This window comes from Arachis stenosperma, chromosome 3, assembly GCF_014773155.1.
Source record: "Arachis stenosperma cultivar V10309 chromosome 3, arast.V10309.gnm1.PFL2, whole genome shotgun sequence".
In the NCBI taxonomy this organism is placed as follows: domain Eukaryota; kingdom Viridiplantae; phylum Streptophyta; class Magnoliopsida; order Fabales; family Fabaceae; genus Arachis; species Arachis stenosperma.
In genome coordinates, this window is record NC_080379.1 from 138,418,851 (window position 1) to 138,431,065 (window position 12,215).

At 38.7% G+C, this 12,215-nt stretch overlaps 2 non-coding genes across 2 annotated transcripts; one reads left to right on the forward strand and one right to left on the reverse strand.

The window, feature by feature from the left end:
* The first annotated feature begins 326 nt into the window (after positions 1-326).
* LOC130971501 (small nucleolar RNA R71) lies at positions 327-434 on the forward strand. The gene has a single exon (XR_009082717.1). It is a non-coding gene; the product is annotated as a small nucleolar RNA R71 (small nucleolar RNA).
* An 8,920-nt stretch (positions 435-9,354) lies between these two features.
* Positions 9,355-9,462, reverse strand: LOC130971941 (small nucleolar RNA R71). The gene has a single exon (XR_009083144.1). It is a non-coding gene; the product is annotated as a small nucleolar RNA R71 (small nucleolar RNA).
* Between the last annotated feature and the right edge of the window lie 2,753 nt (positions 9,463-12,215).

Consider the following 12,215-nt stretch of genomic DNA (forward strand, 5'->3'; position numbering starts at 1 on the left):
GCATCCTTAGTACTGCCAGGTGCATTTTGCATTCCAGACAGACTTTGAGAAATCAAATTGACTTGCTGAGTCAATATTTTGTTCTGAGCCAGAATGGCATTCAGAGTGTCAATCTCAAGAACTCCTTTCTTCTGACTTGTCCCATTGTTCACAGGATTCCTTTCAGAAGTGTACATGAATTGGTTATTTGCAACCATTTCAATTAGCTCTTGAGCTTCTGTAGGCGTCTTCTTCAGATGAAGAGATCCTCCAGCAGAGCTATCCAAAGACATCTTGGATAGTTCAGACAGACCATCATAGAAAATACCTATGATGCTCCATTCAGAAAGCATGTCAGAAGGACATTTTCTGATCAATTGTTTGTATCTTTCCCAAGCTTCATAGAGGGATTCTCCTTCCTTCTGTCTGAAGGTTTGGACTTCCACTCTAAGCTTACTCAATTTTTGAGGTGGAAAGAACTTTGCCAAGAAGGCATTGACTAGCTTTTCCCAAGAGTTCAGGCTGTCTTTAGGTTGTAAGTCCAACCATATTCTAGCTCTGTCTCTTACAGCAAAAGGGAATAGCATAAGTCTGTAGACCTCAGGGTCAACCCCATTAGTCTTGACAGTGTCACAGATTTGCAAGAATTCAGCTAAGAACTGATGAGGATCTTCCAATGGAAGTCCATGGAACTTGCAATTTTGTTGCATTAGAGAAACTAATTGAGGCTTAAGCTCAAAGTTGTTTGCTCCAATGGCAGGGATAGAGATGCTTCTCCCATAGAAGTCGGAAGTAGGTGCAGTAAAGTCACCCAGCACCTTCCTTGCATTGTTTGCATTGTTGTTGTTTTCGGCTGCCATGTCTTCTTCTTCTTTGAAGATTTCTGTTAGGTCCTCTACAGAGAGTTGTGCCTTAGCTTCTCTTAGCTTTCGCTTCAAGGTCCTTTCAGGTTCAGGGTCAGCTTCAACAAGAATGCTCTTGTCTTTGCTCCTGCTCATATGAAAGAGAAGAGAACAAGAAAATGTGGAATCCTCTATGTCACAGTATAGAGATTCCTTGAGGTGTTAGAGAAGAAGAAAAATAGAAGGAAGAAGGAGAAGAATTCGAACTTAATCAGATAGAGTTCGAATTGTGCATTGAGAAAGAGTGGTACTCCATAAATAGAAGGATGTGAAAAGAGAGGAAGAAATTTTCGAAAATTAAGTGAAAGATTTTGAAAACATTTTGAAAAACTTTAATTGATTTTCGAAAACCAAGAGTGGGAAAGAAATCAAGTAATTTTTGAAAAAGATTTTGAAATTAGAAATAAAAAAGATATGATTAAAAACTGTTTTGAAAAAGATGTGATAAAAAAAATTATGCTTTTAAAAAGATATAATTGAAAAGATATGATTTGAAAACAATTTAAAAAGATTTGATTTTTAAAAATTAATGACTTGCCTAACAAGAAAAGATATGATTCAAACATTAAACCTTTCTCAACAGAAAAGGCAACATACTTAAAATGTTGAATCAAATCATTAATTGATAGTAAGTATCTTTGAAAAAGGAAAGAAATTGATTTTGAAAAAGGTTTGATTGAAAAGATATGATTTGAAAAAGATTTGATTTTGAAAAACTTTGAAAACTTGGAAAAAATTGATTTGAAAACAAAATCCTCCCTCTTGTGCCATCCTGGCGTTAAACGCCCAGAATGGTGCACATTCTGGCGTTTAACGCCCAATGCACTACCCTTTTGGGCGTTAAACGCCCAACCAGGCACCCTGGCTGGCGTTTAAACGCCAGTCTGTCCTTTTTCACTGGGCGTTTTGAACGCCCAGCTTTTTCTGTGTAATTCCTCTGCTGCATGTTCTGAATCTTTAGTTCCCTGTACTATTGACTTGAAAATAGAACCAAGATCAATTAAACAATGCATGCAAGACACCAAACTTAAAATTAGACACTAGACTCAAACAAGAAACATAAAATATTTTTGGTTTTTATGATTTTGAAATTTTTTTTTTGGATTTTTTCGAAAATTATATGAAAATAGAAAATAAAGGTTTCAGAATTCTCAATTTGGATTCCAGGAATCATTGCAATGCTAGTCTAAGACTTCGGTCCAGGAATTAGACATGGCTTCACAGCCAGCCAAGCTTTCAAAGAAAGCTTCGGTCCAAAACACTAGACATGGCCAATGGCCAGCCAAGCCTTAGCAGATCATTGCTCCAATAGCAAGATTGATAGAAATCAACAAGCTCTTGTGATGATAAGTTGAAACCTCGGTCCAATAAGATTAGACATGGCTTCACAGCCAGCCAGACTTCAACAGATCATCATGAAACTCTAGAACTCATTCTTAAGAACTCTGAAAAAAATACCTAATCTAAGCAACAAGATGAACCGTCAGTTGTCCATACACGAAACAATCTCCGGCAACGGCGCCAAAAACTTGGTGTGCGAAATTGTGATCACTACTTTTCACAACTCAAATAATCCCTAGTAATGGCCCCAAAAACTTGGTGCTCAATACCATGGCATAAACACAACTTTGCACAACTAACCAGCAAGTGCACTGGGTCGTCCAAGTAATAAACCTTACGCGAGTAAGGGTCGATCCCACGGAGATTGTTGGTATGAAGCAAGCTATGGTCACCTTGTAAATCTTAGTCAGGCAGACTCAAATGGGTATAGATGATATATGAATAAAATATAAAGATAAAGATAGAGATACTTATGTATATCATTGGTGAGAGCTTCAGATAAGCGTATGAAGATGCTTGTCCCTTCCGTCTCTCTGCTTTCCTACTGTCTTCATCCAATCCTTCTTACTCCTTTCCATGGCAAGCTTATGCAAGGGTTTCACCGTTGTCAGTGGCTACCTCCCATCCTCTCAGCAGAAATGTTCAACGCACCCTGTCACGGCACGGCTATCCATCTGTCGGTTCTCGATCAGGCCGGAATAGAATCCAGTGATTCTTTTGCGTCTGTCACTAACGCCCCGCCCTCAGGAGTTTGAAGCACGTCACAGTCATTCAATCATTGAATCCTACTCAGAATACCACAGACAAGGTTAGACCTTCCGGATTCTCTTGAATGCCGCCATCAGTTCTTGCCTATACCACGAAGACTCTGATCTCACGGAATGGCTGGCTCGTTTGTCAGGCGAGCGCTCGGTTGTCAGGCGATCAACCATGCATCATGTATCAGGAATCCAAGAGATAAACATTAGAGCCTTATTACTTGTAGAACAGAAGTGGTTGTCAGTCACATGTTCATGAGTGAGAATGATGATGAGCGTCACATAATCATCACATTCATCATGTTCTTGGGTGCAAATGAATATCTTGGAATAAGAACAAGCAGAATTGAATAGAAGAACAATAGTAATTGCATTAATACTCGAGGTACAGCAGAGCTCCACACCTTAATCTATGGTGTGTAGAAACTCCACCGTTGAGAATACATAAGAACAAGGTCTAGGCATGGCCGTGAGGCCAGCCTCCCAAAGAGGGTTCAATCATAAAAACATGATCAAAAGCTCCTAAGATTGAAAGATTCAAATACAATAGTAAAAGGTCCTACTTATAGGGAACTAGTAGCTTAAGAATTACAAAGATGAGTAAATGACATAAAAATCCACTTCCGGGCCCACTTGGTGTGTGCTTGGGCTGAGCAATGAAGCATTTTTCGTGCAGAGACTCTTCTTGGAGTTAAATGCCAGCTTTTGTGCCAGTTTGGGCGTTTAACTCCCACTTTGGTGCCAGTTCCGGCGTTTAACGCTGGGAAATCTGAAGGTGACTTTGAACGCCGGTTTGGGCCATCAAATCTTGGGCAAAGTATGGACTATCATATATTGCTGGAAAGCCCAGGATGTCTACTTTCCAACGCTATTGAGAGCGCGCCAATTGGGCTTCTGTAGCTCCAGAAAATCCACTTCGAGTGCAGGGAGGTCAGAATCCAACAGCATCTGCAGTCCTTTTCAGTCTCTGAATCAGATTTTTGCTCAGGTCCCTCAATTTCAGCCAGAAAATACCTGAAATCATAGAAAAACACACAAACTCATAGTAAAGTCCAGAAAAGTGAATTTTAACTAAAAACTAATAAAAATATACTAAAAACTCAACTCAAACTACTAAAAACATACTAAAAACAATGCCAAAAAGCGTACAAATTATCCGCTCATCATTCACCAACCACAAAATTCATTTTACTATGCACAAACCTCATTTTAGAATCCACAAAATTTATTTTGCTACCCACAAAACTCATTCTATACCCCTTCAAAACAACTTTACCACAACACACACATATCCACAGAAGTATTGTCAACCTTCATCTCTTGAGCTAGCAGTAGAAGATCACCTTCAAAGGTCCAGAGAATCCTTGGAAAGATAAGAAGAATCCTAAAAAGAACAAGAAATCTTCTTCAATAAGATTGAGGGATATTTAGATCAAATGAGGAAACACTTAGGATTGCTAAGTAAGCAGGATGAAGACCACATGGTGGGTACAAAGGAGGAATTAGAAGATAAAAAAAGAGGCCCCTATATCAACTGAAACTTCAATGAAGAAGGAGGTTGTGGAGGCATATGAGCCTAGGAATCCATATCCCCAGAGGATACTAGAGGTAACAAAAGAACATGCAAACTCACTCTCAAAAGAAGCAATGCAAGATCTCACAAAAGAAAAGGAGAAAATCAATCAAGAGAATGAATCAGAGAGTTGCATGATGGATGACTTCTTTGAAGCATTACCCCAAGAAGTTCTTGACAAAGGAAACACTCCAAACATCACACAAAAACCAAGTCTGGATATCAAAGAAGTGAAGGCAACCATTAAAAGCACTAAAAAGAGAATTGTGACCAAGATACGAAGGACAATATCCATGAAGAAGAAAAGGTCAACCATAAACAATCCAATCCCTACCCCAAAAAGCAAAGCAAATCACGCCAATAATAAAAGAAAGCTTGCTGGGAAGAGGCCAAAACAGGGGACATTAACTTACTTTTTTTTCCCTTGAGTTATTTCCTCTTAACCAACTGGAAGAAGAGGAAGAAAGTCATGAACAACATGTCAAGCTAATGACATTAAAAGAGCATTTGTTGGGAGAAAACCCAACCGTAGGTAATATTTTCTTTCTTTGCTTGGTTTATTTTCAATAATTTGGCATATAATTGCATTCTAAGTTAGGTGTTGTCATGCAACAAATTGATTATCAATCTTTATTGGGTAACTGCATCATTCTAAAATGAAAGTGTCACATTAAGTTTGGTGTTGCCACTTACCTTTCATGCAAAGTACCATGCATACACCATTTATTAATGCAATCACATTGTCTCTGTTTTCTTTCTTGTGCCTTTATTGTTAGTCTTAATTTTGCTTGGTTAAGCACATGCATTACTCACATTTCATTGTTTAAGACATTAATGACCCATCATAAACCCCATCACCACTGTTTTATTTACTGTTTAAGGACAAGCAATCATTCTAAGTTTGGTGTGGAAAGGGGAAGAATAGGAGGAAAGTGACAACCACAATGAAGATGAATTACAAGGTGGTAAAGTTCCTTTTCCTCTTATTTGTTTTCAGTACTTTAAATTGTATGATTGTCTTCTATTCTTTTTATATGCATGTGTGGGTATTCCTTGTGAATAAGTATAGTTTGATTCTTGAATTGTAACATGTTGCTGTGACATTGATGAGCGGATAATTTATACGCTTTTTGGCATTGTTTTTAGTATGTTTTTAATATGTTTTAGTTAGTTTTTATTATATTTTTATTAGTTTTTAGTTAAAATTCACTTTTTTGGACTTTACTATGAGTTTGTGTGTTTTTCTGTGATTTCAGGTATTTTCTGGCTGAAATTGAGGGACCTGAGCAAAAATCTGATTTAGAGGCTGAAAAGGACTGCAGATGCTGTTAGATTATGACCTCCCTGCACTCGAAGTAGATTTTCTGGAGCTACAAAAGCCCAATTGGCGCGCTCTCAATTGCGTTGGAAGGTAGACATCCTGAGCTTTCCAGCAATGTATAATAGTTCATACTTTTCCCGAGATTTGATGGCCCAAACAGGCGTTCCAAGTCAGCTTAAGAATTTTGGCGTTTAACGCCGGAACTGGCACAAGAATGGGAGTTAAACGCCCAAACTGGCACAAAAGCTGGCGTTTAACTCCAAGAAAAGTCTCTACACATGAAAGCTTCAATGCTCAGTCCAAGCACACACCAAGTGGGCCCGAAAGTGGATTTTTATGTCATTTACTCATTTCTGTAAACCCTAAGCTACTAGTTCTCTATAAAATAGGACCTTTTGCTATTGTATTTTCATCTTGGTTCTTCTGGTTCCCTCTCTGGGGCCGAAGCCAATGATCACTATTATCACTTATGTATTTTTAACGGTGGAGTTTCTACACACCATAGATTAAGGTGTGGAGCTCTGCTGTACCTCGAGTATTAATGCAATTACTATTGTTCTTCTATTCAATTCAGCTTATTTTTGTTCTAAGATATTCATTCGTACCCAAGAACATGATGAATGTGATGATTATGTGACACTCATCATCATTCTCACTTATGAATGCGTGCCTGACAACCACTTCCGTTCTACAAGCAAACAAGGCTTGAATGTTTATCTCTTGGATTCCTTAATCAGAATCTTCGTGGTATAAGCTAGAATTGATGGCGGCATTCAAGAGAATCCGGAAGGTCTAAACCTTGTCTGTGGTATTATGAGTAGGATTCAAGGATTGAATGACTGTGACGAGCTTCAAACTCGCGATTGTGGGGCGTTAGTGACAGACGCAAAAGAATCACTGGATTCTATTCCGACATGATCGAGAACCGACAACTGAATAGCCGTGCTGTGACAGAGCGCGTTGAACATTTTCACTGAAAGGACGGGACTGTAGCCATTGACAACGGTGATGCCCAACATACAGCTTGCCATGGAAAGGAGTAAGAAGGATTGGATGAAGATAGTAGGAAAGCAGAGAGACGGAAGGGACAAAGCATCTCCATACGCTTATCTGAAATTCTCACCAATGAACTACATAAGTATCTCTATCTTTATTTTATGTTTTATTCATCTTTTAGTCATTAATCCTCCATAACCATATGAATCCGCCTGACTGAGATTTATGAGATGACCATAGCTTGCTTCATACCAACAATCTCTGTGGGATTGACCCTTACTCGCATAAGGTTTATTACTTGGACGACCCAGTGCACTTGCTGGTTAGTTGTGCGAAGTTGTGATAAAGAGTTGAGATTGCAATTGAGCGTACCATGTTGATGGCGCCATTGATGATCACAATTTCGTGCACCAAGTTTTTGGCGCCGTTGCCGGGCATTGTTCGAGTTTGGACAACTGACGGTTGATCTTGTTGCTTAGATTAGGTAATTTTTTTCAGAATTTTTAAGAAAGAATTCTAGAGTTTCAAGGTGATGTTTTCATCATCACCAAAGCTGATTGATTCTCATCAATTTAGCCCTTGAATGTAATGTCCTGCTGAAGCTTGGCTAGCCATGTCTAATTTCTTTAGACTAAAGCTTTAGACTAACATTGCATGATTCCTGGAATTCTCATTAAGAATTTTGATATCCTTATTTTCTTTTTCACTCAATTTTCAAAAAAAAAATCCAAAAAAATTTATAAAATCTTAAAACCAAAAATATTTTTATTTCTTGTTGAGTCTAGTGTCTCATTTTAAGTTTGGTGTCAATTACATGTTTCTATTCTTCTTGCATTTTTTTTCGAGTTCATTCATGTGTCTTAATTGATCTTCAAGTTGTTCTTGATGATTTCCTTGTTCTGATCTTTAAATTCTCTTGTCTTGAGTGTTTTGTTGTTTCTCATATGCATTTTCAATTTGTTAGTGTCAATAGTATACAAACTTCTAAGTTTGGTGTCTTGCATGCATTGTTTATTTGATCTTAGTTTCATTTTGATTATTCCTCATTATTAAAAATCCAAAAAATTTTTTAATTTGTGTCTTTTCAAGTCAATAATATAGAGAATTGAAGATTCAGAACATACAGCAGAGGAATTACACAGAAAATGGCTGGGCGTTCAAAACGCCCAGTGAGGAAGGAAAAAGGTAGAGTTTTGGGCGTTAAACGCCAGAATGGATACCATTCTGGGCGTTTAACGCCAGGATAGCACAAGAGGGAAGATTTTGTTTTTAATTCAAATTTTTTTCAAGTTTTCAAAATTTTTCAAAATCAAATCTTTTTCAAATCATATCTTTTCAATCATATATTTTCAAAATCAATTTCTTTCAATTTTCAAAAATACTTGCTAACAATTAATGATTTAATTCAACATTTCAAGTATGTTGCCTTTTTTGTTGAGAAAGGTTTAATGTCTGAATCATATCTTGTAAATTTCTTGTTAGCCAAGTCATTAATTTTCAAAATCAAAATTTTTAAATTGTTTTTCAAACCATATCTTCTCAATCATATCTTTTTAAAACTATATCTTTTCAATCATATCTTTTTATCACAATTTTTTTTAAAAATAGTTTTCAATCATATCTTTTTAATTTCTAATTTCAAAATCTTTTTCAATTTCACTTTATTTCTTTCCCAATCTTAGTTTTTGAAAATCAATTACTTTTTTTCAAAATTTCTTTTAATTAATTCACTTTAATTTTTGAAAATTTCTTCCCCTCTTCTCACATCCTTCTATTTATGGACTAACACTCCTCTTCAATGCACAATTTGAACTCTATCTTTCTTGATAAGTTCGAATTCTTCTACCCCTTCCTTCTATTTTTCTTTTCCTCTGACACCTCAAGGAATCTCTATACTGTGACATAGAGGATTCCATACTTTCTTGTTCTCTTCTCTTTCATATGAGCAGGAGCAAAGACAAAAGCATTCTTGTTGAGGCTGACCCTGAACCTGAAAGGACCTTGAAGCGAAAGCTAAGAGAAGCTAAAGCACAACTCTCTGTAGAGGACCTAACAGAAATCTTCAAAGAAGAAGAACCCATGGCAGCCGAAAACAACAATAATGCCAACAATGCAAGGAAGGTGCTGGGTGACTTTACTGCACCTACTCCCGACTTCTATGGGAGAAGCATCTCTATCCCTGCCATTGGAGCAAACAACTTTGAGCTTAAGCCTCAATTAGTTTCTCTAATGCAACAGAATTTCAAGTTTCATGGACTTCCATTGGAAGATCCTCATCAGTTTTTAGCTGAATTCTTGCAAATCTGTGACACTGTCAAGACCAATGGGGTTGACCTTGAGGTCTACAGACTTATGCTATTCCCTTTTGCTGTAAGAGACAGAGCTAGGATATGGTTGGACTCACAACCTAAAGAAAGCCTGAACTCTTGGGAAAAGCTAGTCAATGCCTTCTTGGCAAAGTTCTTTCCACCTCAAAAATTGAGTAAGCTTAGAGTGGAAGTCCAAACCTTCAGACAGAAGGAAGGTGAATCCCTCTATGAAGCTTGGGAAAGATACAAACAATTGATCAGAAAGTGTCCCTCTAACATGCTTTCTGAATGGAGCATCAAAGGTATCTTCTATGATGGTCTGTCTGAACTATCCAAGATGTCATTGGACAGCTCTGCTGGAGGATCTCTTCATCTGAAGAAGATGCATGCAGAAGCTCAAAAGCTCATTGAAATGGTTGCAAATAACCAATTCATGTACACTTCTGAAAAGAATCCTGTGAACAATGGGACGAATCAGAAGAAAGCAGTTCTTGAGATTGATACTCTGAATGCCATACTGGCTCAGAACAAAATATTGACTCAGCAAGTCAATATGATTTCTCAAAGTCTGTCTGGAATGCAAGCTACACCAGGCAGTACTAAGGACGCTTCATTTGAAGAAGAAGCTTATGATCCTGAGAACCCTTCAATGGAAGAGGTGAATTACATGGGAGAACCCTATGGAAACACCTATAATCCTTCATGGAGAAATTATCCAAATCTCTCATGGAAGGATCAACAGAGACCTCAACAAGGTTTCAACAACAATAATGATGGAAGAAACAGGTTTAGCAATGGCAAGCCTTTTTCATCATCTTCTCAGCAATAGACAGAGAATTCTAAGCAGAGCCACTCTGACTTAGCAACCATGGTCTCTGATCTAATCAAAACCACTCAAAGTTTCATGACTGAAACAAGGTCCTCCATTAGGAATTTGGAGGCACAAGTGGGACAGCTGAGCAAGAAAATTACTGAAATCCCTCCTAGTACTCTTCCAAGCAATACAAAAGAGAATCCAAAAGGAGAATGCAAGGCCATTAACATGACCCACATGGCCGAACTTGGAGAGGAGAAAGAGGCAGTGAGCGCCACTGAGGAAGACCTCAATGGACGTCCACTGGCCTCCAATGAGTTCCCTAATGAGGAACCGTGGGAATCTGAGGTTCACACTGAGACCATAGAGATTCCATTGGAGTTACTTCTGCCATTCATGAGCTCTGATGAGTATTCTTCCTCAAAAGAGGACGAAGATGTCATTGAAGAGCAAGTTGCTAAGTACTTTGGAGCAATCATGAAGCTAAATGACAAGTTATTTGGTAATGAGACTTGGAAGGATGAACCCCCTTTGCTCACCAAAGAACTGGATGACTTGACTAGGCAGAGATTACCTCAAAAGAGACAGGACCCTGGGAAGTTCTCAATACCTTGTATCATAGACACCATGACCTTTGAAAAGGCTTTGTGTGACCTAGGGTCAAGCATAAACCTCATGCCTTTCTCTGTAATGGAGAAGCTAGGGATCCTTGAGGTACAAGCTGCAAGAATCTCACTTGAGATGGCAGACAATTCAAGAAAACAAGCTTATGGACTTGTAGAGGATGTTCTGGTAAAGATTGAAGACCATTACATCCCTACTGATTTCATAGTCCTAGAGACTGGGAAGTGCATGGATGAATCCATCATCCTTGGCAGACCCTTCCTAGCCACAGCAAAGGCTGTGATTGATGTTGACAGAGGAGAATTGATCATTCAAGTGAATGAAGAATCCTTTGTGTTTAAGGCTCAAGGATATCCCTCTGTTACCATGGAGAGGAAGCATGAAGAGCTTCTCTCAAAACAGAGTCAAACAGAGCTCCCACAGTCAAACTCTAAGTTTGGTGTTGGGAGGCCACAACCAACTTCTAAATTTGGTGTTGAACCCCCACATTCAAACTCTAAGTTTGATGTTGGGAGGTTCCAACATTGCTCTGAACATCTGTGAGGCTCCATGAGAGCCCACTATCAAGCTATTGACATTAAAGAAGTGCTTGTTGGGAGGTAACCCAATGTTATATTTATCTATTTTCCTTTGTTATTTTATGTTTTTTTTAGGTTGATGATCATGGGAAGTCACAAAATCAATTGAAAAAGCAAAAACAGAATGAAAAACAGAAAGAAAAATAGCACACCCTGGAGGAAAACTTGATGGCGTTTAAACGCCAGTGAAGACAGCAAAATGGGCGTTTAACGCCCAGTTTGGCACCATTCTGGGCGTTTAACGCCAGAAAGGGGCACCAGACTGGCGTTTAACGCCAGGAATGGGCAAGAAACTGGCGTTAAACACCAGAAATGGGCACCAGCCTGGCGTTTAACGCCAGGATTGGCAAAAAGAGCATTTTTGCTCGCCACTTGGTGTAGGGATAAATTACCCTTGACACCTCAGGATCTGTGGACCTCACAGGATCCCCACTTACCCCACCACTCTCTCTCTCTTCTTTACCCATTAACCAATCACCTCAACACCTATTCCCCAAAAACCCCCTCACCTATCAAATCCCACCATTCTCTTCACCACTCACATCCATCCTTCATAAAACCCACCTACCTCACCATTCAAATTCAAACCACTTTCCCTCCCAACCCACCCATAATGGCCGAACCATACACCCCCTCTCCACTCCTATATAAACCCATCTTCACTCCTTCATTTTCACACAACCTACACACTACTTCTCCCCCTTGGCCGAAAAACAAAGCCACCTCCATCTCCTCTATTTTCTTCTTCTTCTACTCTCTTCTTTCTTCTTTTGCTTGAGGACGAGCAAACCTTCTAAGTTTGGTGTGGTAAAAGCATTGTTTTTATTTTTCCATAACCATTTATGGCACCTAAGGCCAGAGAAACCTCTAGAAAGAGGAAATGGAAGGCAAAAGCTTCCACCTCTGAGTCATGGGAGATGGAGAGATTCATCTCAAGAGTGCATCAAGACCACTTCTATGAAATTGTGGCCATGAAGAAGGTGATCCCCGAGGTCCCTTTCAAACTCAAAAAGATTGAAT